This window comes from Macrobrachium nipponense, chromosome 21 (genome assembly GCF_015104395.2).
Source record: "Macrobrachium nipponense isolate FS-2020 chromosome 21, ASM1510439v2, whole genome shotgun sequence".
Taxonomy (NCBI): Eukaryota; Metazoa; Arthropoda; class Malacostraca; order Decapoda; family Palaemonidae; genus Macrobrachium; species Macrobrachium nipponense.
This window is the reverse complement of record NC_087212.1, coordinates 40,187,051-40,213,815: the sequence shown is the minus strand read 5'-3', so window position 1 is coordinate 40,213,815 and position 26,765 is coordinate 40,187,051. Positions and strand designations below refer to the sequence as shown.

The window sequence follows — 26,765 nt, the reverse complement described above, 5'->3', positions numbered from 1 at the left end:
AGAAGCCAAAGTAACTATGTTTAAAAATATTATGTATGTACGTAAATACGTAAATGCGATATTATGTATGTACGTAAATACATTTATATATGTATGTACGTATGAATAAGTATATATATATGCAGTAGAAGGAGCTAAAGGTGGAATTGGGAAAAAACTCAAAAGTTGCAATAAAAAGTAATAGTTACAGAAGATCGACAGCAACACTGAAGAAACGAAGAAGAGGGGATGGAGGTGAAGTAAAAGGTTACAAAGTTGGTGCAGGTAGGGACCGAAGGGACGCTGCAATCATCCTTTCGTAATGCCTACAGTGCACCACATGAGGCGCACTGATGGCACTATTCCTCAACAGGATTGAAGATGTGCTGATAAAAATAAATTTCAGAAAATAAATGAGAGTTTTGAGACTGTGTGCAAGTATAGTTGAGAGGCGACTGACACAACACACTTTGAATGTAGGCCAAAGGCCAAGCACTGGGACCTATGAGGTCATTCAGCGCTGAAATGGAAATCGACAGTAAATAGTTTGAAAGGTATAACAGGAGGAAAACCTCGCAGTTGCACTGTGAATCAAGTGTTAGGAGAGGATGGAAGGTAAGATAAAGAAAGAGAATATGAAAGAAGGTACAGTAAAAGGAACGAAAGTGGTTGCAGCTGGGGGCCGAAGGCACACTGCAAAGAACCTTGAGTAATGCCTTCAGTGCACCGCATGAGGTCCAATGACGCACTAACTCCTTACGGGGCTTTGAACGCTGAGAACATTACATAAGGCTCTTTGCAGCGTCCCTTCGGCCCCAACTTGCAACCACTTTCGTTCCTTTTACTGTACCTCTTTTCAATTTCTCTTTCTTCCATCATGCCTTCGACTCTCTCCTAACAATTGGTCCATGGCGCAATTGCGAGGTTTTCCTCTTGTTACACCTTTCAAACCTTTTATTGTCAATTTCCGTTTCAGCGCTGAATGACTTCGTAGGTCCCAGTGTTGGGTCTTTAGCCTAAATTCTCTATGCAATTCAATTTAGTCAATACAGTCTATGTCAATATAACGGTTGTCATCATTGGGATCTGTATTGGTGCTTCCCAATCCGAAGAAATGTGTTGCATTTCTAATATAACTTTCCTCTACCTATGAGTTAGAAAAGAACAGAATATAGAATTTAGGCCAAAGGCGCAGCGATGGGACCTATGAGGTCATTCAGCAAAAAAAGTTCTAAAAGTGTAACTGAAGGAAAACCTCGCAGTTGCAATCTGATTTAACTGTTAGGAGAGGGCGCAAAGTAAGTTTGAAAGAAGAGGATATGAACGGATGTACAGTAAAAGGAATGAAAGCGGTTGAACCTACGTTCCCAAGGGATGCTTCGAAGGACCTTATTAAGTAATGCCTTCAGTGCACCGCATGAGGCACACTGACGACACTCATCCCCTACGGGATATCCCCATGAGTTGTTTTATATCATGCTGCTCCATAAAAATTTCTCTCCGACAAACTTTGAGGCGTAAAAAGTGGCTTTTAATTTATAGTCCTTCAATATACAGTTGACAACATTTAGTTCAAACGTTATTTATCAGCGAAGCAATCAACAATACGTGAGGAGGGTCTGCTTTAACTATGACATTTTTCCATGGTCTGTTATTCATCCGGAAGTCAGTAGCAAATGACAACTAAATAAAAAAAAATTTTGTTAAATTTCTTTTGTTTGAATTCGGTAACACTTACAAAATATATTTCTAATTTATTTTTTTATTAAATGTGACAAATCACAATAAAACTTCTGCTGAGGTTCTTTATGCAATAATCCCAAAATAAATTTTGCTGTATTCAAATAACTCGCATAGAACAGAATAGAATAAAATATTGAATTAAGGCGAAAGGCCAAGCGCTGGGACCTGAAAGGGGAATTGACAGTAAAAGGTTTGAAAGTTGTAGCAGGAGGAAAACCTCGCGGTTGCTCAATGCAACTATTGTTTGAGGGTGGAAAGTTAGATGGAAGAAAGAATATGAACGGATGTACATTAAAAGGAATGAAAGGGGTTACAGCTAGGAGACGAATGGACGCTGCAATGACCCTTAAGCAATGCTTACAGTGCACCATGTAAGGTGCGCTGACGGCACTATACCTCCCTACGGACAGCCAAATAACTTTAATAAGCTTATGTAGCCATACCTGGTGATGAAAAGACTATGCTACCTACCCCTTGTCTGATTAAAAATTCTAAGCTTACATTTAATCCGTTCTCTATCCCAATATCTTCAAGCAGCCCCTGGATCTTTTCTAGATAGAGACCTCCACTGGTTTTAACCTCGTATGTATCCACCTTCGCGACGTATTTAGTACAAGCCCGCTGGGGATTACCGTAAAAACATAAACAAAAGACTGACAATATCCTGAAGACAATGACACCCAAGAAATATTAGTCCTAGATAACGATCCCCGAAAACCGTTGGGGATCACAATCTAGGGAAGACCCTACTCCCTTTAAACATCTACCACAATCTCGGCAAAAGCCGCAATGGGAACTCAAGAAGTCCGAAAATAGATCAGCGGTCTTCTTTATGTAGAGTACAAAAAATCTCTTTCGGTAAACTTTACTCAATGGGACCAACGCAAACCAATACTTCGAGCGAACAACGTCACGAATCTATGGCAAAGGGTAAAGAACAAAAAAATACTCTATCAAGGGAAATCACAAGTAAAAAAAGGGAAAAAAAGTAATTTGCATCTGCTATTCCCAAAACCGACCGTATAAAGCTAAAAATGGCGCTACCGGGCATTGTTGGGAGCCGAATGGAAGACCCACATTTATGGAATTGAATAAAATAATCTAATAATAATAATAATAATAATAATAATAATAATAATAATAATAATAATAATAATAATCTAAAATCACAATCACAACCCACACTAAATGAATCGTGACCGTCTGCGCAGCTAAATTCACATTTATCCGGCTGGATTCAAACAAATTTTTAAAAATTTTAATTTTTGGGTTGCATGAACTAATTACATTTCATCAATGTTTATAATCCCACCAAAGTGAACGGCTGGACGCCTAACAAAAATGTCCGGCAATTCGCGTGGCCTCGATTATAAATCTATTTACTACAAAGGTCAGGAGTCCACGTATATAATTAACCAGGAGATCCAAGTGACATGACTTTTCTGGCATACCTTTCGAAATCAGCAAGCCAACACAAGGAGGAATTCTATCCGCTGGATGATTTCGGGCAAACGTCAAACAATTAGATATGCAACAGCTTGTAACTGTTAAAAGCTGTAACATTGTACTTGAAATAATAATAATAATAATAATAATAATAATAATAATAATAATAATAATAATAATAATAATAATAATAATAATAATACATGAACAGGAATAAGGGATACCAACAGAACAAACTATTCGGAACCAATCAGAAAAGACTAAACAGCCAACTAAGAGGGGAAGACAACCACCCAGAAATTCCTGAAGCCGAACCAAGTAAGAGACTCTGGGAAAACATATGGAGCAATCCGGTATCACACAACAAACATGCAACATGGCTCCAGGAAGTCAAGGAAGAAGAAACAGGGAGAATAAAACAAAGATTCACAGAGATCACGACAGACACAGTCAGACACCAACTAAAGAAAATGCCAAACTGGTAAGCCCCAGGTCCCGATGAAGTCCGTGGATACTGGCTCAAAAACTTCAAGGCCCTACACCCACGAATAGCAGAACAACTCCAGCATTGTATCTCAAATCACCATGCACCCAAATGGATGACCACAGGAAGAACATCCTTAGTACAAAAAGACAAGAGTAAGGGAAATATAGCCAGTAACTACAGGCCTATCACCTGCCTACCAATAATGTGGAAGTTACTAACAGGTATCATCAGAGAAAGGCTATACAACTACCTAGAGGAGATAAACACCATCCCCCACCAACAGAAAGGCTGCAGAAGGAAGTGTAGGGGCACAAAAGACCAGCTCCTGATAGACAAAATGGTAATGAAGAACAGTAGGAGAAGGAAAACCAACCTAAGCATGGCATGGATAGACTATAAGAAAGCCTTCGACATGATACCACACACATGGCTAATAGAATGCCTGAAAATATATGGGGCAGAGGAAAACACCATCAGCTTCCTCAAAAATACAATGCGCAACTGGAATACAATACTTACAAGCTCTGGAATAAGACTAGCAGAGGTTAATATCAGGAGAGGGATCTTCCAGGGCGACTCACTGTCGCAACTACTCTTCGTAGTAGCCATGATTCCCATGACAAAAGTAATACAGAAGATGGATGCCGGGTACCAACTCAAGAAAAGAGGCAACAGAATCAACCATCTGATGTTCATGGACGACATCAAGCTGTATGGTAAGAGCATCAAGGAAATAGATACCCTAATCCAGACTGTAAGGATTGTATCTGGGGACATCAGGATGGAGTTTGGAATAAAAAATGCGCCTTAGTCAACATACAAAAAGGCAAAGTAACGAGAACTGAAGGGATAAAGCTACCAGATGGGAGCAACATCAAACACATAGATGAGACAGGATACAAATACCTGGGAATAATGGAAGGAGGGGATATAAAACACCAAGAGATGAAGGACACGATCAGGAAAGAATATATATGCAGAGACTCAAGGTGATACTCAAGTCAAAACTCAACGCCGGAAATATGATAAAAGCCATAAACGCATGGGCAGTGCCAGTAATCAGATACAGCGCAGGAATAGTGGAATGGACGAAGGCAGAACTCCGCAGCATAGATCAGAAAACCAGGAAACATATGACAATACACAAAGCACTACACCCAAGAGCAAATACGGACAGACTATACATAACACGAAAGGAAGGAGGGAGAGGACTACTAAGTATAGAGGACTGCGTCAACATCGAGAACAGAGCACTGGGGCAATATCTGAAAACAAGTGAAGACGAGTGGCTAAAGAGTGCATGGGAAGAAGGACTAATAAAAGTAGACGAAGACCCAGAAATATACAGAGACAGGAGAATGACAGACAGAACAGAGGACTGGCACAACAAACCAATGCACACAGACAATACATGAGACAGACTAAAGAACTAGCCAGCGATGACACATGGCAATGGCTACAGAGGGGAGAGCTAAAGAAGGAAACTGAAGGAATGATAACAGCGGCACAAGATCAGGCCCTAAAAACCAGATATGTTCAAAGAACGATAGACGGAAATAACATCTCTCCCATATGTAGGAAGTGCAATACGAAAAGTGAAACCATAAACCACATAGCAAGCGAATGCCCGGCACTTGCACAGAACCAGTGCAAAAAGAGGCATGATTCAGTGGCAAAAGCCCTCCACTGGAGCCTGTGCAAGAAACATCAGCTACCTTGCAGTAATAAGTGGTACGAGCACCAACCTGAGGGAGTGATAGAAAACGATCACGCAAAGATCCTCTGGGACTATGGTATCAGAACGGATAGGGTGATACGTGCAAACAGACCAGACGTGACGTTGATTGACAAAGTCAAGAAGAAAGTATCACTCATTGATGTCACAATACCATGGGACACCAGAGTTGAAGAGAAAGAGAGGGAAAAAATAGAAAAGTATCAAGATCTGAAACTAGAAATAAGAAGGATATGGGATATGCCAGTGGAAATCGTACCCATAATCATAGGAGCACTAGGCACGATCCCAAGATCCCTGAAAAAGAATCTAGAAAAACTAGAGGCTGAAGTAGCTCCAGGACTCATGCAGAAGAGTGTGATCCTAGAAACGGCGCACATAGTAAGAAAAGTGATGGACTCCTAAGGAGGCAGGATGCAACCCGGAACCCCAAACTATAAATACCACCCAGTCGAATTGGAGGAATGTGATAGAACAAAATAATAATAATAATAATAATAATAATAATAATAATAATAATAATAATAATAATAATAATAATAATAACACTTTCGGGTACTTGCATACATATTTCTATATAGGTGTTACCTGTCCTTATGGAAAGTGCAGCGAGAATTATCATCAGATTGCAAAGAACTTATTGCTCTGTCTTTAATTTAAATCATTCTAAATGTTAAGAAAATAATGAACTTTTAAAAAATCTGATAGTTGGGTTTCACGGCAGTCTGTCATCATCCTAGTACGAAAAGGAGGTTTTTAGTCACGAACACCACCCAGAGTTGATAGCTCTCCAGAGCATGGAATGCAGAAAGTCTCGACACCAAAGCTTTCCATTCAAGACAACAAACCTTTCCAGAACTTGGAACGTCTCTGACATGCCTAGTACTATACGCTTTCATTTTCTTCATTGCCGTTTTTTTGAGAAGATACATCAGGTGAATTAAAAAAAAAGATTATATATAGATATAATTTATATCTATATATATATATATATATATATATATAGTATATATATATATATATATATATATAAAAATTAAAGTAAAAGTGAATCTGTGAACTGCTCTGATACTCTATATTAAAGACACTTAACTTGAAAAAGGAGTGAATAGAATAGAATATAGAATTTAGACCAAAGGCCAAGCACTGGGTCCTACGAGGTCATTCAGCGCTGAAAGGAAATTGACCGTAAGAAGACTTGAAAGGTGTGTAGGAAGGAAGGGAAAGGCAGATAAAACAAAAAAACAATAAAAACGGAATGAGGTATAGTAAAAGGAATGAAGGAGGTTGCTGCAAAGAGGCTCAAGTAATGCCCACAGTGGCCCGCATGAAGTGCACTGACGTCAGTACCTTTGCACCCTAAGGGGAACAATGGCGTCATGACGAGGGACACCTCAGGAGAGCATAACAATAACAACTGGACAATAACTGCTGATTTCTGGAATGATTGTTTGTTTGTATGGTGTTTTTACGTTGCATGGAACCAGTGGTTATTCAGCAACGGGACCAACGGCTTTACGTGACTTCCGAACCACGTCGAGAGTGAACTTCTATCACCAGAAATACACATTTCTCGCTCCTCAATGGAATGGCCGAGGATCGAACCCGCGACCACCAAGGTGGGACGCTAATACCATACCAACCACGCCGTTGAGGCGCTTAAATTCTGGAATGAGTTGGATTCTCTTATACTAAATACCATCATCTAGCTTCTCTCATCAATACTATTATATTGAAGAACAAAAAGAACGTGAAGAACTGGGTATAGAAATTGGCAACTGCTTCATAATTCTCTTACATCCTGCAATGCCTCATAGATTGCAATAAAGCCACCTTTATTCCTCACACCGATGGACTGCGGAACAGTCTCCCTGACTATGTCGTGCAATTGGAACTTCCAAAATTCAAGCGGAGTTCCTTAATACAATTCTCCATGCATTTGTATAATTTACTTACATTTTCAGCTGTTTATTAACTAGTTAACTTATTTTTCTTTATACGAGAGAACTACTATGTGGAAGGGAGCAGGGAAAACTTCAGTGGGCTACACTGAATGTAAATCAGACATGAGCTCACACATATAAAATCCAATTTTAGATAAATAAAAAACTTAAAAGGTCATATAATAAGTCAAGAAAGTATTCCAATAAAAGGACGGACCACAGAAGCCCTTCATTCTAACCATAATATTCTACAGTGACCCTAAATTCAATCCCCGAACTAATACAACCATCCTGCCTTTTTCATCTCGTTTACCAGCACAAAGCGCGCCAAGGATGACTGAAGATTATTCGTAAAATATCAAACGACTCCCACTTCTCAGAGGCAAGGGGAATTTAAAATCATGGTGGCTTTTCCACTACGGGGAGAGAGAGAGAGAGAGAGAGAGAGAGAGAGAGAGATTCACAGCGACTGACTATCTCGTTAACAGAATATATGATAAGCTAGCCAGCCACCTGAGTAGAGTCGACAAACCACAGACTTGAAAGGAGGATGAAATATTAAATGACATGAAATCTGCCAAATGGAAAGGCCGCTAAGGAGGACGATTGGATGTAAATATTAGATGATTTCAACTTGGTTCTCACGTTCAACAGCAAGACAGCAACACAAGCCATCCATTCTTCAGATTTATTATCACAGGGTTATTTAAGACTTCCTTCATCAGTAATTAGGGAAGCACTATATCCAACAATTATTTTACCGCTCTCTCTCTCTCTCTCTCTCGTATGAATCATACGTATATTAATAATAATCTAATAGATACTATATACATCTATATATAATATAATATATATATATAATATATATATAATTCTGGAGAGAGAGAGAGAGAGAGAGAGAGAGAGAGAGAGAGAGAGAGAGAGAGAGTGCAACCAGAACTACCGGTAATATGCCTCGAATAACAGCTTGTATGTCGATATTCGAATAAATTTGTGAGAGAGAGAGAGAGAGAGAGAGAGAGAGAGAGAGCAAAACTACCGCAAATATACTCCGAATAAATGCTTGTACGTCGATATCCGAATACGAAGAGAATGGCAATAAATCTGAAATGTGAAAAATGCCGATTTTAAAGCATCCACAGACCATTGAGTTTCCACAGTCCACAGTCTTGAGTTTCTATAGTAATCCCGTTAAATATGTGAAGGCAAGTGAAATTATCTATTACAAAGTAAACGGGGCGTTGATGTGGACTCTGTTGTCTAGTGAATTCTGAATACTGGGGTACTGCAGGGGAATTCCGTGTCACCTACGCTGTTTGCCCTTCTTATTGCTTTCATGATTAAATGGTTGGAGAGCGAAGGCGTGCATATATATTGGGAAAAATGGCAGGCGCTTGATAAAACTTAATCAGCCAGAACCACAATATTTACAAATCTTGTTTAAATGAATCCACCCTACGCGAGATGGGCTCAAGGTAAATCTGGGGAAATCAGTAGTAATAAAGACTGAATATGACAGTGGGATGAACTACCACTAAAAGAAGAGAGAATATATGAGGCTGAATATTTCAAATGTTTAGGAACAATGATGCCAAGACAATATTCCAATCGAGTTGAAAATCTGCGGAAGACTAAACAAGAAAAATGAAACAATGACCAGGCTGAGTAAGATTTGGATATTAAATGGACTGACACTGCATACAAGCGTAAGATCACATATTAGTCTAGTAAATATTAAATAGACTGTCACTGCATACAAGTGTAAGATTTTATATTACTCTAGAAAGGTCTGTATTGCTATATGGACATAAACTTTCTCAACTTTCTAAAAAATTTGTCGATCTGAGAAAAAAGTTTTAAGATGAATATCAGGAGTCACATGGCAGGCGATAATTGAATTAATCTGAATACAGAATTGAGGCCACAGGCCAGGCACTGGGACCTATGAGGTCATTCAGCAATTAAACAAAAATTGACTGTAAAAGGTTTGAACAGTGTAACAGGAGAAAAACCTCGCAGTTACACAATAAATCAATTGTTAGGAAAGGGTAGAAAGTAAGATGGAAGAAAGAGAATATGAAAGGAGGCACAGTAAAAGCTTTGAATGAAAGGGGTCACAGCTAAGGGCAGAAGGGACGCTACAAAGAACCTTATGTAATGCCTACAGTGCACCATATAAGGAACACTGACGTCACTATTCCCCTACGGAAAGGGCAGGAGAGAGTGGAAAATGATACCCCGAGGGAAATGTCAAAAGTTCCTTGTGTGTAGGGAAAAAAGACCCCATTTCGGCTCAACCTCAACACCCGACCACCAATTCGGCTCAGAGGCGATAAACCCCATAAGCTTGCCTTTATCTTAACCTCATGTACGTTGACCATTAACGACTTCACGGGAAAACCACCAAATAATTCGCTCTAGTTCAGAAAGAACCCCAAAATGGCTCATGAAGAACTCTTCGGATAGGAGAACCATGGTTTCGCTCAACCCCTTGAAAATACCCAACCCCATTTTGGCTCAAGATATACTCTACGGATGAAAATACCACCATTTCACATATATATGAATATGAGTGAAAAAATTCTAAGTCCCTTAACCTAATCTAACCCAACATAACCTAACCTATTGGCTCAAGATATACTCTACGGATGAAAAAAAAACCATTTCACACAAATATGAATATGAGGGAACAAAATTCTAAGCCCCTTTACCTAACCTAACCTAATCTAACCCATGTGAAATAGCCAACCTCATTTTGGCTCAAGATATACTCTTCAGACGAAAAACTGCCATTTCACATGAATATGAATATGAGGGAGAAAATTCTAAGTCCCTTAACCTAACCTAACCCACGTGAGTGAGTATATGAAAAGATATAATTATGAGCAAAATAAATCATAACTCCCTTAACCTGACTTACTTAATGACTCACTGTCAGGTGCGCAACATGTCGTATCCCGTGATAGTATAAATGCAAAAAGATTTCTAAATTCCATAACCTAACATAATGAAACTCTATGGAAGGTTGAACAATAAAGAAAGGGGGTATTAAAACCAATTATACCATTCACATATTTTTAATACATAAACCGGTACACATTAACAAGTGTCAGATTCAACCTTTTCTCCCGAGGTGCGTTCAAAAACAATACGAAATTCGTCTCATTTTCATGACAACGAAGCTGCTTCGAAAAGAGTCATTCAAGTTGATGCATATTTTCTCCTAGCTTATCATTGCTGGAGATATATTGATGCCATTCTCTCTCTCGCAGACAAATATAATCTACAAGCGTCTGGTAATAATAACGCTGACAAACAAGCATCGTTAACTGAACAGATGTCAAACTTCCTAACATATAGCTGGCGATATAATGGAGGAAAGAAAATGCCATGAAATTTCAACCTTATTTCATAGCAACAAGCAACTTCCTCTGAAAGCTAGTGGCAAAACAGCAACAAAACCTTCGCTGAATAATGTATACAGCAGCCTTTGACACTCTTCCAGCTGCTTCATACATCTTTTGCAACCAATGCGTTACAAAACAAAACAGAAGTTAACAATTTAATATGAAAATTATTAACTCTTTTAATGCCCTCTCTCTCTCGCGCCAAGCAAGCATTGTTTACTGAACAAATGTCAAACTTCCTAGCATATCATTGCTGACGATATAATGTTCTCTCTCTCTCTCTCTCTCTCTCCAAGCAAGCATTGTTTACCGAACAGATGTCAAACTCGGCCACCTGATTTTCTTTACAAGAAAAGATTAAAAAGCTCAGTACATCTGCATTGCAAACTTGAGCGAGAACGTCTGCAAAATCACAGCACCGACAACAACTGTTTTGTCTAAATTGCAGGGTAAATTTTCCTTCGCAACGGTGCGGCCGCCAATTGGCAATGCGATAGTCACTCTCAATTCGCAACTAGTTGTATTTTGCGAGAGAGAGAGAGAGAGAGAGAGAGAGAGAGAGAGAGAGAGAGAGAAGTAAGACAAGATTTGGAGTTACATCAAGCGTACCAAATCGTTCACTGCAAGACCTATAATATCACACTCACTCAGTGAGTATGTATCTAATGAGATAAAAGTAAATAAAAAGAAATAAATATAAACACAAGTTTAACCCCAGAAGAAAATATTCTGTTGTTCCACATGTCATCATAATATTACAAAGAGAACGCCTGACTTGAAGTTATGTCAAGAAAGTTGATATACTGGAAACAAATGATAAATTTTCGTTTTTTTTTCTCTCTCTCGAACATATAAGAAACAGGTGGAAACTTCCACGGCATGTAGAAAATCCAAAACTTCGAACGGAAGAATTTCGAAAGGAAAGGCATAAAACACACATACTTGCATTATCTTCACGGATCACGCCTATTTTACTACGCCTTCCTGCAGTCGATGAACGAGACCTCGGGGGATTCAATGATATACTCTACCGATGAAAAAGCTATACATTATAGGCAGGCACTGGTGGGGAAGGGCATTTCCAGCTATTTGGGCGCTAATATCCACGGAAAGAGGGAGCTGGCATGGCTGGACATCAAGACGAAGAGATCCAGAAAACAACGAGACGAAAGACGAAGAGGATCTCAAAATGAGACTTAGGAAAAAATAGACAGCTGTCACGAAGGAGGAATAGTTGAAGAAGTTGACAAGAAAGAAAGGAAGAGCTAATAGATATAAAGAATAGCTGAGATAAAGCCACAGAGCTACGGAAGCTGCGGACGCATTTCAAGAGAAATGCGCAGAGAAATTGAGGCCCCGAAGATAATCTCATCAAGAAGACACCATGAAGAACGTGAACATCGGCCTAACCATGATCTGCAGGCAGCATACGTTTAAGTCTTCTCAAGAAATGGCCTCTATCCAGAATTAAAAGATGCCAAGTCAAATGTGGCAGAACGCTCCTGCCCATTTCCTCAAGTCCCATTCGTTCTCCGAAGTCTGGCGTCCCAGACTCCAAACTCCGCCATAGCATTGGTCATCCCCCACTAACATGCTGCTTCAGATCTACTGGAATCCCTTCCTTGAAGGGTGGGAAGCATTCAGTAAGCAGCAGAACTGACTTGGAGAAATATAATTAGAATTCAGCTCAAGTCTGAGGGGTGGTTTACCCCGAAGTCGTTTTAGAATCCTTGAGGCTCCAGGTCTGGCCTGCAAGTGACTTGTAGGCCAGACCTGGTTGTAGGCTACAACCCAGTCAAGTTCGACCAAGAAAGGAATAATGAAATGAAATTCACATGCTGACGTGAAGACTCAAGATACAAAGTTGGATTGAAAAATGAACTGTAATCCCAACGCTATAAGGTTCACTGGATCCAAAGACTCTAGATGCAAGCTTCGAGATCCTTAGAAGCCATCTTTGAAGACTCCGGAGCTCGCATGCGTCTGATTTGAAATCTAAGGTAAAAGGAAGCTCAGAGAAAAGAATAACAGCGGAGGATGCGACAACCCTAAAAGCTTTCCAGAGAGAAGCAAGCTGGAGACCTGGGGACCAGATGTGAACGGATGGAATCTTGGATTGTGGGAGACGAGGCATGATCTCAAGTTGAGACTTAGGAAAACACAGACAGCTGCAACGAAGGAGGAATAGTTGGAGAAGCAGACAACAAGAGAAAAGGAAGAGCTAATAGATATAAAGGGAATAGCTGAGGGAAAGCCACACAAGCACGGAAGCTTCAGACGCAATTGGGGAGAAATGCGCAGAGAAATTGAGGTCCCAGAAGATAATATCATCAACAAGACATCATGAAGAACGCGAACATCGGCCTAACCATCACCTGCAGGCCAACAAACAAACCAATCATTAGCAATAACAGTGGAGGATGAAGATCCAGAAGCACTAAAAGCTTTTCAAACAGAAGCAATGGAGGACCAGATGTGAGCGGATGGAATCCTGGATTGCGGAAGGAGTCTTCAGTACTTAAGTACATCAGACGATAAAGGATATAGTAGAAAGGTTGATGGACTAGGAACCAAATACTGGAAGAAGCACCCTGATCCAGATAAGTATCATTCCAATTACAACTACAAGCAATGTATTTGGTGTACCCTGTACCAGGTAAGTATGCTTCTAATTACAACTAGAAGCAATGTATTTGTGTACCCTGTGCCAGGTAAGTATGCTTCTATTTAAACTAGAAGCAATGTATTTGGGTAGCCTTGTACCACAGGTAAGTATGCTTCTAATTACAACTAGAAGTAATGTGGTGTACCCTGTGCCAGGTACCCTTGCTTCTAAGTAGTATGCTTCAGGTAAGTTATGCTTCTAACTAGAAGTAATGTATTTGGTGTACCCTGTGCCAGGTAAGTATGCTTCTAATTATAACTAGAAGTAATGTATTTGGTGTACCCTGTGCCAGGTAAGTATGCTTCTAATTATAACTAGAAGTAATGTATTTGGTGTACCCTGTGCCAGGTAAGTATGTTGCTTCTAATGTATAACTCACGAAGTAATTGTATTTGGTGTACTCTGTGGCCCAGGTTAAGTATGCTTCTAATTACAACTAGAAGTAATGTATTTGGTGTACTCTGTGCCAGGTAAGTTCGTATCCCTGTGCCAGGTAAGTTATGCTTCTATTACAACACCTAGAGCAATGTATTTGGTGTACTCTGGTGCCAGGTAAGTATGCTTCTAATTATAACTAGAAGCAATGTATTTGGTGTACCCTGTGGCTGTCCTAATTTAAAATGCATGTAAGTATGCTTCTAATTATAACTAGAATCAATGTATTTGTGTACCCTGTGCCAGGTAAGTATGCTTCTAATTACACTAGAAGCAATGTGTTTGGTGTACTCCTGTGCATAAGGTTAAGTATGCTTTTCTATTATAACTATTTAAGCAATGTATTTTGTGTAACACCCTGTGCCAGGTAAGTATGCTTCTAATTATAACCTAGAAGCAATAATGTACCCTGTGCCATACTTGTGCCAGGTAAGTATGGCTTCTAATTATAACTAGAAGCAATGTATTTGGTGGTACCCTGTACAAGGTAAGGGTACTGTTGCCCAGGTTAAAGTAATGCTTCTAATTACAACTAGAAGTAATAATATTGTCTTGGTCCCTGTGCTCTGTGCCAGGTAAGTTATGCTTCTAATTACATAGAAGCAATGTTTTGGGTACTTGCCAGGTAAGTATGCTTCTTTATTACAACCTAGAAGCAATCCGTTTACCCTTTGGTGTAATTATCTCTAACCAGCAAGGTAATTAGTAAGTATGCTTCTAATTACAACCTACCAATGAAGATCAATAAAGTTTTATTGCCTTGGTGTACTGTGCCATGGTAAGTATGCTTCTAATTACAACTAGATACAGCAATGCTATTTATCTGTGTACTGTGCCGGTAAGTATGCTTTCTAATTACAATAAAAGAGCAATCTGTTTGGGGTGTTACTTCTGTGCCAGGTAAGTATGCTTTCTATTCAAACTAGATGCAATCTGTTTGTGTATCTGTGCCAGGTAAGAATGCTTCTAATTTAAACTAAGATGCAATATGTTGGGTGTACTCTGTGCCAGGTCGTATGCTTCTAATTACAACTAGATTTGCAATCTGGTTTGGTGTACCCTCTGTGGACCAGGTTAAGTATGCTTCTAATTACACTAGAAGCAACTGTTTGGGTACCTCGTGCCAGGTAAGTTAATGCTTCTGTTTACAACTAGGATGCAATCTGATTGGTGTACCCTGTGCCAGGTAAGTATGGCTTCTAATTCGACTAACTAAAAGAAGTAATCTCTTGGTGTAACTCTGTGCCAGGTTAAGTATGCTTCTAAATTACCCAACTTTTTAAATGCCAACTGGTTTGGGGTTAAAGTTTGCCAGGAAGTGGCTTTCTAATTACAACTAGAACGGTAATCTTTTGGGTTTGGTTGTACCCTGTGCCAGGTAAGTATGCTTCTAATTACAACTAGAAGTAATCTGTTTGGTGTACTCTGTGCCAGGTAAGTATGCTTCTAATTACACCTAGGAAGGCAAATCTGTTTGGTGTATCCCTGGTGCCAGGTAAGTATTGCTTCTAATTACAACTAGAAGCAATCTGTTTGAGTGTACCCTGTGCCCAGGTAAGTCTGCTTCCTATTACAACTAAAGAAGCAAGTATTTGGTTTTATGTACCCTTTGGCCAGGTAAGTATGCTTTGTCTAATTACAACTAGATGCAATCTGTTTGGTGTACTCTGTGCCAGGTAAGTATGCTTCAAATTACACCTAGAAGCAATCTGTTTGGTGTACTCTGTGCCAGGTAAGTATGCTTCTAATTACAACTAGATGCAATCTGTTTGGTGTACTCTGTGCCAGGTAAGTATGCTTCTAATTACACCTAGAAGCAATCTGTTTGGTGTACTCTGTGCCAGGTAAGTATGCTTCTAATAGCAATTAAAAGCAATGTATTTGGTGTACCTAGTGCCAGGTAAGTATTATTCTAATTACAAACACAAACAATCTATTTGGCGCACCCTGTGCCAGGTAAGTATGCTTCTAATTATAACTAGAAGCAATTTATTTGGAATACCCTGTACCAGGTAAGTATTCTAATTACAACTAAAGGCAATCTATTTAGAATAGCCTGTGCCAGGTAAGTATTATTCTAATTACAACTACAAACAATCTATTTGGTGTACCCTATGCCAGGTAGGTATTATGCTAATTACAACCACAAACAATCTATTTGGCATATCCTGTGCCAGGCCAAGTTTGGTTTTTTTTTTTGTTTTTTTAAATTTCCCTAAATTAACAACTTAACAAAAAACAAATTCCTTTTTATTTGGCGTACCTGTTTGTGGCAGGTTAAAGCTAACAAATCATTCCTAATTACAACTAGCAAAATTCGCTCCCTATTTTGGGCCATACCCCCTTGTGCCACAGGTAAGTAATTATTGTTATAATTACCAACTACAAACAATCTATTTGACGTTTAACCTTCCCTCCCCCCCCCTCTGTGCCATGTAAGTATTATTCTAATTAAAACTACAATCTATTAGGCGTACCTTTCCCAGGTAAGGATCATTCTAATTACAACTACAAACAATCTATTTGGCATACCCCGTGCCAGGTAAGTATTATTCTAATTACAACTGTAAACAATCTATTTAGTGTACCCTGTGTCAAGTATTATTCTAATTATAAAATCACAAGCAATCTCTTACGTGTACTCTGTGTCAAGGAAGTCTTATTCTTCGAAAATAAGTCAGAAACTCGTCTGTCTTACCTAGTCTGGTGGACATTTCTTCTTCGAAAATAAGATCTGACTTCAGAGTAAAATTCTAAGATGGCAATAATACTAAAACAGATGGTAATAAATAAATAAATAAATAAACAAATAAACGATATCTGAGCCACCAGTTGCTGCCTAACGACAATTTTTGTTGGCCTACTGGGGAAGCCAAATATTTTTGCGTGGCCCTGATTATTGATATAACTAGTGCTATTTATCTATTTGTTATTATAATCGTTCTTGCACACCTCTACACAATAAATCAGATTTCGTGAGCCAGACCATTCTAGATGTATATATCTGCCCTAGACCGATGCCTGTTTATTTCGATGTATTTTGGACAATGTTAATATTTACCCCTTGACGAAGCTTTTTCAACTGGCTAAACATTAAATCTCAAACTCTGTACAAGTTTTTTTCGCCATATTTAACTCAATTGAGCGAATTTTCTAGATACCTGACTTATATGCGACTAGGGAATTTTTCGTTATGCGACGTGTTTTCAAGTCGAATTACTCGCTGTGATTGTGAACTAAATTATTTTTTTCGTTAACAGATTATGTTAGCGGCATGTAGAGTAAAAAATTACGTGATTCCGATCGCTATTTTCACGATATTTTTCTTTTATCGACGTGAAAACAACAGTAAAATGAGTTCTTTAGAGCCCACTAGTTTTGATTAAAAAGATTTTCTCTCAATTTTACCTACGGTTGTGTTTAATGGCATAAATTGCCGATGCACGATAAAAGTCATTGGCAGCTTGAACAGTTTTATCAGCTTCAGCTACAACATGGTTAAAATTTAACGTATATTTCTTTGTTGATCTCTGATATACCAATAGCGAATAAAACTACATAAAAATATCTCAGTCCTAATCTACATAAAACGTCATTTATAACTACAGTAATTGTTTACTATCGCACGATGGTTGAAATACAAGCCAAACGGATGTTGTTGTTATCAGATTCGGTTGTAATTAGCAAAAAATAGCTGTTTCTCGTTCGGTTGTTCATGGCTGTACACATTTACGCAACGAGTATAACGTTAAAACAATACTTTCATCATTCTCTTTTGCTGCTTTTTGAACTTATTTAACTAGAAGATGGGATGAAGTTAGGTTATTGGAATTTGGTCTCTCGTAAAATCGGATTATCGTAAGACGAATTATCGTAACTTGAACACAAACTGTACATTGTATGAAACCTTATTATATCTTAGAATACTCTTTCTATTATGTTTTTATAACAATATTTGTTATTCAGAAATGTATTTTCCTTATATAATAACACGAAACATAAAAATATGGTGTGGCATTTTGAGGGTTGGAACGGATTAAGGGCATTATAAGTATTTTCAATGGGAACAATTAATTTGATGTGAGAGCAAATTGAGCTACGAGCTCAGCCACGGAACGAATTAAACTCGTAGGTCAAGGTACCGCGGTAGACTAATGGAGGAAAGTAAAGAGAAAGGGAAAATGGAAAGCATTTTTCAGAGGATCCAATTTTTGGCAATACGCTCTGATTCTGAAGCACTCTAAAGCTATAGCGACCATTTCCTAATATTAGTGTTATCAGTAAAACCTACATATCTGATAGGGACTTTATAAGAACTTCAAAGGACAAGAGGAAGAGACACAAGATACAAAAGATCAGAAGATGAGAGCTCCAAGAAGTTTGTCGCGAGAAAGGGAGGTGGGGGTTATCGCAGAATCAAATCTGGACAGAATTGCAGAGATAAGTGAAATAACAAAAAAGGTAGCAAAGAAGAGGTATTGAGAATATGAAGGAGAACGAATGTAAACAGGAAAAATAAAAAGAATACTCTTGTGTTAAGAAGACAAACTAAATAAACGAAGGTAAATTAATAGAAATTATATTTATTTGAAATACTAAAGCTATAAGGACGAATATAAAATAAGAATGCATGCACTAATGGAAATAGATAAAAAGCTAAACACGAAATATATATATATATATATATATATATATATATATATATATATATATATATGAATAATTTGATCACGAAGTATATAAAACGTGATGCTATGTATAAATAAAGGTTTTTTTTGCCACGAAAGAAAAAAATGAAAAAGCGAGTTAGCCGAGTACTTTCGGTCCCATTCGGACCCTTTACTGAGTTAAGGGTCCGAAATAGGACCGAAAGTACTCGGCTAACTCGCTTTTTCATTTTTTTCTTCGTGGCAAAAAAACCTTTATATATATATATATATATATATATATATCTATAATATACGATCTATATATATATATGTGTGTGTATATATCTATATCCATATATATATATATATATATATATATATATATACATATATTACCCAGAGGAAATTCAAACAACGGAGTTCTAGATCTTTCGTGTTAATTCCAAGGCCTTTTTGAATATACTATATTATCACAAACACTCAGTTTTACAACTTAAAAATGCTATTAAATGGGTAAAAAATAGTTATAATGCTTAAAAAAGTCAGTACAATTGATTTAGCTCTTTAGAACAGGAACAGCTGTCTTAGATTGAACCAGATACAGAATTCACTGCATGAGCAGAAGGGTCGAGCTTAACTACTTGAACGTATATCAAATTAATGTTGTCAGTTGCAATAATGTAGATTCTCATGAACTGTGTTCTTAGTAAAATGTCTTATGTCTGAATCTTGATAAATATTTCTAATTCCAAGGAGTAATGATAATAGTAATAATAGTATTAACTTGCCTGTAAAATTGCCATTGCCTCCTAACGAACTTCACCTTTTCTGAAAACATTCATTTGCTCCCAAAGACCGCTGTTCATGATGGTTGAACAATTAGAAATTTTGAATAAATACCATATTTAAAAAAAAATCATGATTATCTGTCTTTATCGCTGCAAGTCAATCTTCAGCAATCATTATATGTTCATTATAGAACCGAATGTCTATGAGATGCACAAACAATAGTACTTTTGGTTTTACCATTTCTCAAAAGAATGTAAGAAATCTTAATTTCAGCTCTGGTATTCGTCAATATGTTTGTGATATATATCCAGGTTTTTGAGGTGACATAAACCTAGAAATTGACAGGCAACTGAAATATTGATAAGGAAGCCAAACGCAATATAAAAAAAAACACACACACACACACACAGAGAAAAGGTAAAAAATCAAGCTAGAGAGTAAAGGTGTTTGTGATGTTAAGGAAATTTATTTGAAAATGAATTTTGCATAAAACCAACAGTCAGATGTTACTTTTGGTATCGTTCTTAACATAATGATCGCGTTCATGTTCAAGATAATCAGTTTTGTGATTATTTCATAAACAACAATTAAATTAGATGAGCTACATATGTGACAATAAATAAACCAATAAATACCAATATGCAAATGAATAAATAAATACATTAGCGAGCAAATAAGTAATATGCAAACACAGACATAGATAGGCCAGGGGCCATAAGATTGTAAGCAATCGAGCAGGTAAGGGATGAAATCAGGAACCAAACAAGTAAAATTTGTAAGCAATGAAATAAGTAGATAAGCAAATATGCAGATAAATACGCAAAGAGGTAATTCGTGTTCAATGATAGCATTCACAGAGAATTTCTACCTACTTGAATCATAGGCATTTCAATATGAAGAATTAACCTATTTGAGAGAGAGAGAGAGAGAGAGAGAGAGAGAGAGAGAGAGAGAGACCCTCGTGTATTTTGAGTTGGTTTTTGGAGGTTATTGGGTCAGGATTGCCTCACTGTTCAGCGAGCAGAGCGAAAATTACATTATTTAGAAACTGGATGTGTTTTTCAGCTTAACTCACGGTCGATGTTCGCCAAATCGCGGCCCATTTGTGAGAGAATACGAATGTTTACTGGTGCGCTTAAGTGTGAATGTGGTCTTCGGCTATCATAACTTAAGACTCTTCAAGATAGTGAAAATGGCTGAGGACCACAAAAATACTTGAGCTGTTAAGATTTAGATTGATGCTAAGCATGTGGGGAAAAAGTGTATAAATGAAGAATAATAGAAGAATGAGCTTAGATTAATAAGGAAAATTATTTGCCCATTAGAGCAAAGTATTGAGTAAATCCAATTATTATCTGACAATTTTAAGTATTGCGAAAAAGTATTATATCATTAAAACTTGCTTTTTCTTTGGATTTGAGGCAGCACTCTCAAGAGAAAGGCGGTAGATATAAATTAGAGACCAATGCCAAAATCATATTACTCCCTTAAAATAATACAGCGCAGGTTTTGAGTAAGATATAATTTTCATGATGACCGAAATAATTCAGCTACGGACATCAGAATTACTTCATATATTGCATCTGGCTCTAAGACTTTGTAGTGACAATCTCAGCCATAAAGTATAAGTGCTTAGCATGAGAGAAGTTAGAGGACATCCTGGTTTTATATATACACATACATACATATGTATATGTATATATATATATATATATATATATATATATATATATATATATATAATATAGTCGTAAAGCTGGAGGAAGGAATGAAAGGAGTTGACCGAGCGCTTTCGTGTATTTTTCACACCTCTTCAGGGTCAAGTGATACAAAAATTTCATATTCGTTACAAGACACCTCTGTGGCAGCAATACATAAACATAAAAACTATCGTACTACTATTTAAAAACTAATTGTCTAAAAAATGTTATTTACAAGTAGTTCATCCAGTTTGTACATCCCGGGGCTGCTGTTGATCAAATCTACGCGATTTCTTTATTATACATGATTCAACAATATTTCGTTTTATGATGTCTTTACAGAACATGATCTCTTTTGCTTCTTTCCAATTCATAGTGTGGTTGCATTCATTCATATGTTGAAACAAACTGCTTGCATTATTCCCTGTTCTAACATTATATTTATGCTGTGTCCGTGAAAAATAATGTGGATTTTATAGACAGGTTAAGGTTTCAATTTAATTATGATTTTAAGTTAATCAGTTTTGACGTCAGCTCATTGTTTACAAAGGTACCTGTGGATGAACTACTTGAATTTATGAAGGAAGAAATGGAAAAATATACTTTCTCTTTGTTTTGGACAGGCCTTCTATGATTAAGCTGATAGAATTTGTGTGTTAGAGGTTGTAAATTTATGTTTGGAGAAAGATATTATGAACAAAAGTTTGGCATGGCAATGGGCAATCCATTATCTCCATTACTTAGTAACCTTTACATGGAGCTTTTTGAGAGTAAGTACTTACCAAGGATACTTCCTAAAGGTATCCTATGGGTCAGGTACGTTGATGATATATTTTGTGCTTGGCCTGTTGACAAAAATGAAGAGAGCTTCCTAACAGCATTAAACACCCTAGTACCTTCTATAAAATTTACCTTGGAAACTGAAGTAGGTAACAAGTTGGCGTTTTTAGATGTTTTTAATTGTGAGGAATGATAGAAAATTTTAAATTGAAATTTTCTGTGTACAGGAGTCTACAAATGTAGATTCCTATACATTTTTATTCTAACCATCATCCGAGAACGAAGATGATGGTATTTTCGTCTATGTTTTAAAGGGCACTGCGGGTCAGTTGCTCTGACTTCCTCGAAGCTGAGCTTCAGAAGGTCCGAGACATTGCAACAAACCTTAGATACCCTTGTGATTTTATTGAAAGGGCTTTTTGTAAAGCAAGAAAAACATTTTATGAAGTTAGTCGTAAGAGTGATTTTAATATGAAAAACCTCCTTGTTTTACCATACTCTAACCAGTTTATGGCCATCCCTGGGCTGTTGAGACCATTTAATGTTAATGTCTTTTTAAGAACTATGTACTTAAGAATTTGTTAATCAGGAATTCCCCTCTACAGAAGAGTGGCTGCATATATGAGATCCCTGCAATCAGTGCAAAAAAATGTACGTGGGACAAAGTGGAAAGGATCTCGAAACAAGATTAAAACAGCATAAATATAATGTTAGAACAGGGAATAATGCAAGCAGTTTGTTTTCAACATATGAATGAATGCAACCACACTATGAATTGGAAAGAAGCAAAATAGATCCTGTTCTGTAAAGACATCATAAAACGAAATATTGTTGAATCATGTATAATAAAGAAAAATCTAGTAGATTTGATCACACAGCAGCCCCGGGATGTACAAACTGGATGAACTACTTGTAAATAACATTTTTAGACAATTAGTTTTTAAATAGTAGTACGATAGTTTTATGTTTATGTATTGCTGCCACAGAGGTGTCTTTGTAAACGAATAATGAATTTTTGTATCACTTGACCCTGAAGAGGTGTGAAAAATACACGAAAGCGCTCGGTCAACTCCTTTCATTCCTTCCTCCAGCTTACGACTACATGAGATATCGCATGTTTTAGCGATAGTTCGTCAATATATAGATATATATATATATATATATATATATATATATATATATATATATAAAGGTGATGCCACAGAGGAAAATGGAAAGGCGAGAAAGCCAAGAACTTTCTGTCTAACACGACCCTTTCCTTAAGCACAACTGATCATAACAGAGGTTAGGTTAAGGAACTTAAAATTTGTTCCTCATATTCATATTTTTCATATACTCATGTGGGTTAGGTTAGGTTAGGTTAGGTTAGGGGACTTAGAATTTTTTCCCTCATATTCATATTTATGTGAAATGGCAGTTTTTCGTCCGAAGAGTATATCTTGAGCCAAAATGAGGTTGGGTATTTCACATGGGTTAGGTTAGGTTAGGTTAGGTTAAGGGACTTGGAATTTTTTACCCTCATATTCATATTTGTGTGAAATGGGGGGTTTTGCATCCGTAGAGTGTATGTTGAGCCAATATGTTGGGTTGGGTTGGGTTAGGTTAGGTTAAGGGACTTAGAAGTTTTTCACTAGGTTAGGTTAGGTTAGGTTAAGGGACTTAGAATTTTTATAATCATATTCATATTTATGTGAAATGGTGGTTTTTTTCATCCATAGAGTATATCTTGTTCCAAAATGGGGTTGGGTATTTTCAGGGGTCATGAAATGGTGGTTTTTTCATCCAAAAAGTATATTTTGAGCCAAAACGGGGTTGGGCGGTGGTTTTATTTTCAAGGGATGGGTTGGTTTTTTTTTTGGTTGTGTTTTTTTTTTTTTTTTAGGTTAGGTTTTTTCGCGGGTTAGGTTTAGGTTAGGTTAAGGGACTTTTTTCACTCATATTCATATTTATGTGAAATGGTGGTTTTTTTTCATCCGTAGAGTATATGAGCCAAAACGGGGTTTGGTAATTTCAAGGGGTCGAGCGAAACCATGGTTCTCCTATCCGAAGAGTTCTTCAGGAGCCATTTTGGGGTTCTTTTCTGAACTAGAGTGGAATATTTGGTGGTTTTCCCGTGGAGTCGTTAATGGCCAACGTACATGAGGTTAAGATAAATGCAAGCTTAAGGGGTTTATAGCCTGAGCCGAATTAGGGGTCGGGTGTTGAGGTTGAGCCGAAATGGGGTCTTTTTCCCTACTCATATATAGACGAGATAATAATGAAAGAGAGATAGAGATGATAAAGGACGCATCCTTGGCACTATCCAAAGTAGAATGGCTAATGATGATGTCACCTGAGTTCCTGAGGCCACCATGAGTCGGGGAAGAGGAAGACCTAAACTTAGTTCAATGAGATGATGAGGGTGTTACTTTGGCCTGTTATCTACGGGCCACCTACTCCCAGGTGCTATACAGTAAATATGTGAAATCAGGGATTTCACGAAATATGTGAAATCAGGGATTTCACGAAATCTTTAGGGAATACGTGAAATGATAAACCAACTCACTTAGAAACATTTGATCCTAGATGGATAGTGCTAAACACGGCGAAATTGTTCCTAAGGATTCCGTGTTTAGTACTAGCCCCTCGATGATCAGACTATTACCTATATAAACCAGTTATCAGTTATATATTGTGTGGTCGACAATTTATTATATATAATAATAATCGATATCTTCGTGTGGCCGTCTACTGTGTGTAGTACTAGCGTAGATAAAAAGCCAACATAGCACCAATATGAGACGGTACGCCAATGAGTGATTTGTATAAGATCTAGCAAATTAAAGTCATGGGTAGCTTTGAACGCGATGATAATGGTCGAACTGCATGATTTAAATCAAAAGGTGATTTATGAAATTGGTCTACCTCTACATAAACATGAAGTGTGGCCCCCAGTCACAAACACACATAGCCCTAAATTATACATACATACATACATATATATATATATATATATCTACTATATATATATATATATATATATATACGTATATATGTATATATATTCATACTCAAACCACCAGTGGGTTAATTGCATGGAAAATAAACATTTTAGAGGCTATAAACCTAATAGATTTTGGTTACTATCATCAACCACATCTTGACATAGTAACTGATATAAAGTTTCTCTTTTTCCTATCAACCCGTGGTAGATAATAGTTGTCAAAACCTATTAGGCCTATATTTTGTAAAATGTTTTACTTTCATGCAATAAACCCACATGGGGTTTGTAATTATAATATATATACATATATATATACATATATATTATATATATATATATATATATATATTGATATTAATGACAACACTTCAGAATAGGTACATCCTCATCTTCGTAGTTGTGATAATAATGGTCAAAACTTTTTATGCAAATAATATATAATATGCTTACTGTCCATACAATAAACCCACTTGGGCTTATATATATATATATATATATATATATATATATATATATATATATATATATATATATATATATATATATATATATATATATATAAGCCCAAGTGGGCTTATTGTATGGACAGTAAGCATATTATATTATTTGTTTAAAAGGTTTTGACCATTATTATTATAACTGCGATATATATATATATATATATATATATATATATATATATATATATTATATATATATATATATATGTTATGTATGTATGTAATTATATAGTACTTATATAAATACTATAATATATATCATATATATATAAATATAAATAACAACCAATTAATTTATATTCTCTTTCTGCCAAACGAACCTTGGATCTATATCAATCTTCCCTTTCTTACTTGATGTCCTCCCTTCCCCTACCTTCTTCAGTAACCCCTCTTACCGCTGGCTTACAAATATATCTTCCCATAAACTAACTAGAATCGTACCTGTCGAATAAACAAACTTTAAAAACTAATTTAAAAGTGAAAAGGTTAAAAGTAAATAAAAAATAAGCGTGAACACTCACCCAATAAAACACGAAGTACAAAACTAGCGGATTCACGACCTGGCCTTATAAACCACCTGTGGAGGAGATGAGCGGTCCACTTGAACACAGAACACAGCGATGTCCAAGAGTCTTGTCCTTTGGTGTCTCAGAAACCTTGATATTTAACCTGACGACGAATCGGTAGCTAATGTAAACACAGACCTTCGCGTGTAGTTTATAAAAAATCACGCATGTAAACAAACCGACATTAACTAAAGTATTATCAATATATTCACGACTTTATTTTACCTCAGGCGCACGCATTAAGTAATTTTTATAATATAGAGCAATACTTCACTTAGTTATTATTATGCACGTACTCCTACGTTACCTGGTAATCAAAACTTAGTCATTAAAAAAGTAAACAAGAATGAGTCTGTGGACTGCGAGGGGTGCGGAAGCAGGAGTCCTAACACGTCCCCGCCAAGAGACAGACTGAAGTCTCTCTGAAACTCCAATGCACTGATCTGACTGAGAGGGAGAGTGCGAGGTTGAGCGTGAGAGGGCAACTCAGTCTCTCGGCCACTGGCGCTTTTCACAGCGATTTTTTTTTTACCGCATTTTAAAGACGTGATACTATTGATTATATTGACATAATATTCGCCGGAAATGTTACGTCATTAAATCATGTTCACTGTCCTAAATTAATTCGTATCATATAGAAACAAAGGGTGTTCATAATAGCCTATTTAATAGTATTCGATAACATACAGAGCTATACCTCGAGTACATTAGAATTAATTTTAAATATCAATGAATACATCGCGAAATCCACAGCGAAAATTTAACAAATTCAAGAGTACAAACCGGTTTCGAGGATTATTTGCGTTATTGTTTTAAGTGTGCTGCAATATTATGATGAGAGAGAGAGAGAGAGAGAGAGAGAGAGAGAGAGAGAGATGAATATCCGTTGATTACTATGGTTATACAGACAAATATTTTCATATTACCTTGTAAATGAGTAACTGATATGATAACCTGC

At 37.0% G+C, this 26,765-nt stretch overlaps 1 long non-coding RNA gene across 1 annotated transcript in view; it reads right to left on the bottom strand.

Moving 5' to 3' along the window:
* LOC135197952 (uncharacterized) overlaps nucleotides 1–26,230 on the bottom strand; it is a 367,912-nt gene extending 341,682 nt beyond the window's left edge. The window contains exon 1 of the long non-coding RNA XR_010310700.1: nucleotides 25,763–26,230. This is a non-coding gene — a long non-coding RNA (uncharacterized LOC135197952). The remainder of the gene's footprint in view (nucleotides 1–25,762) is intronic.
* Nucleotides 26,231–26,765: the final 535 nt, after the last annotated feature.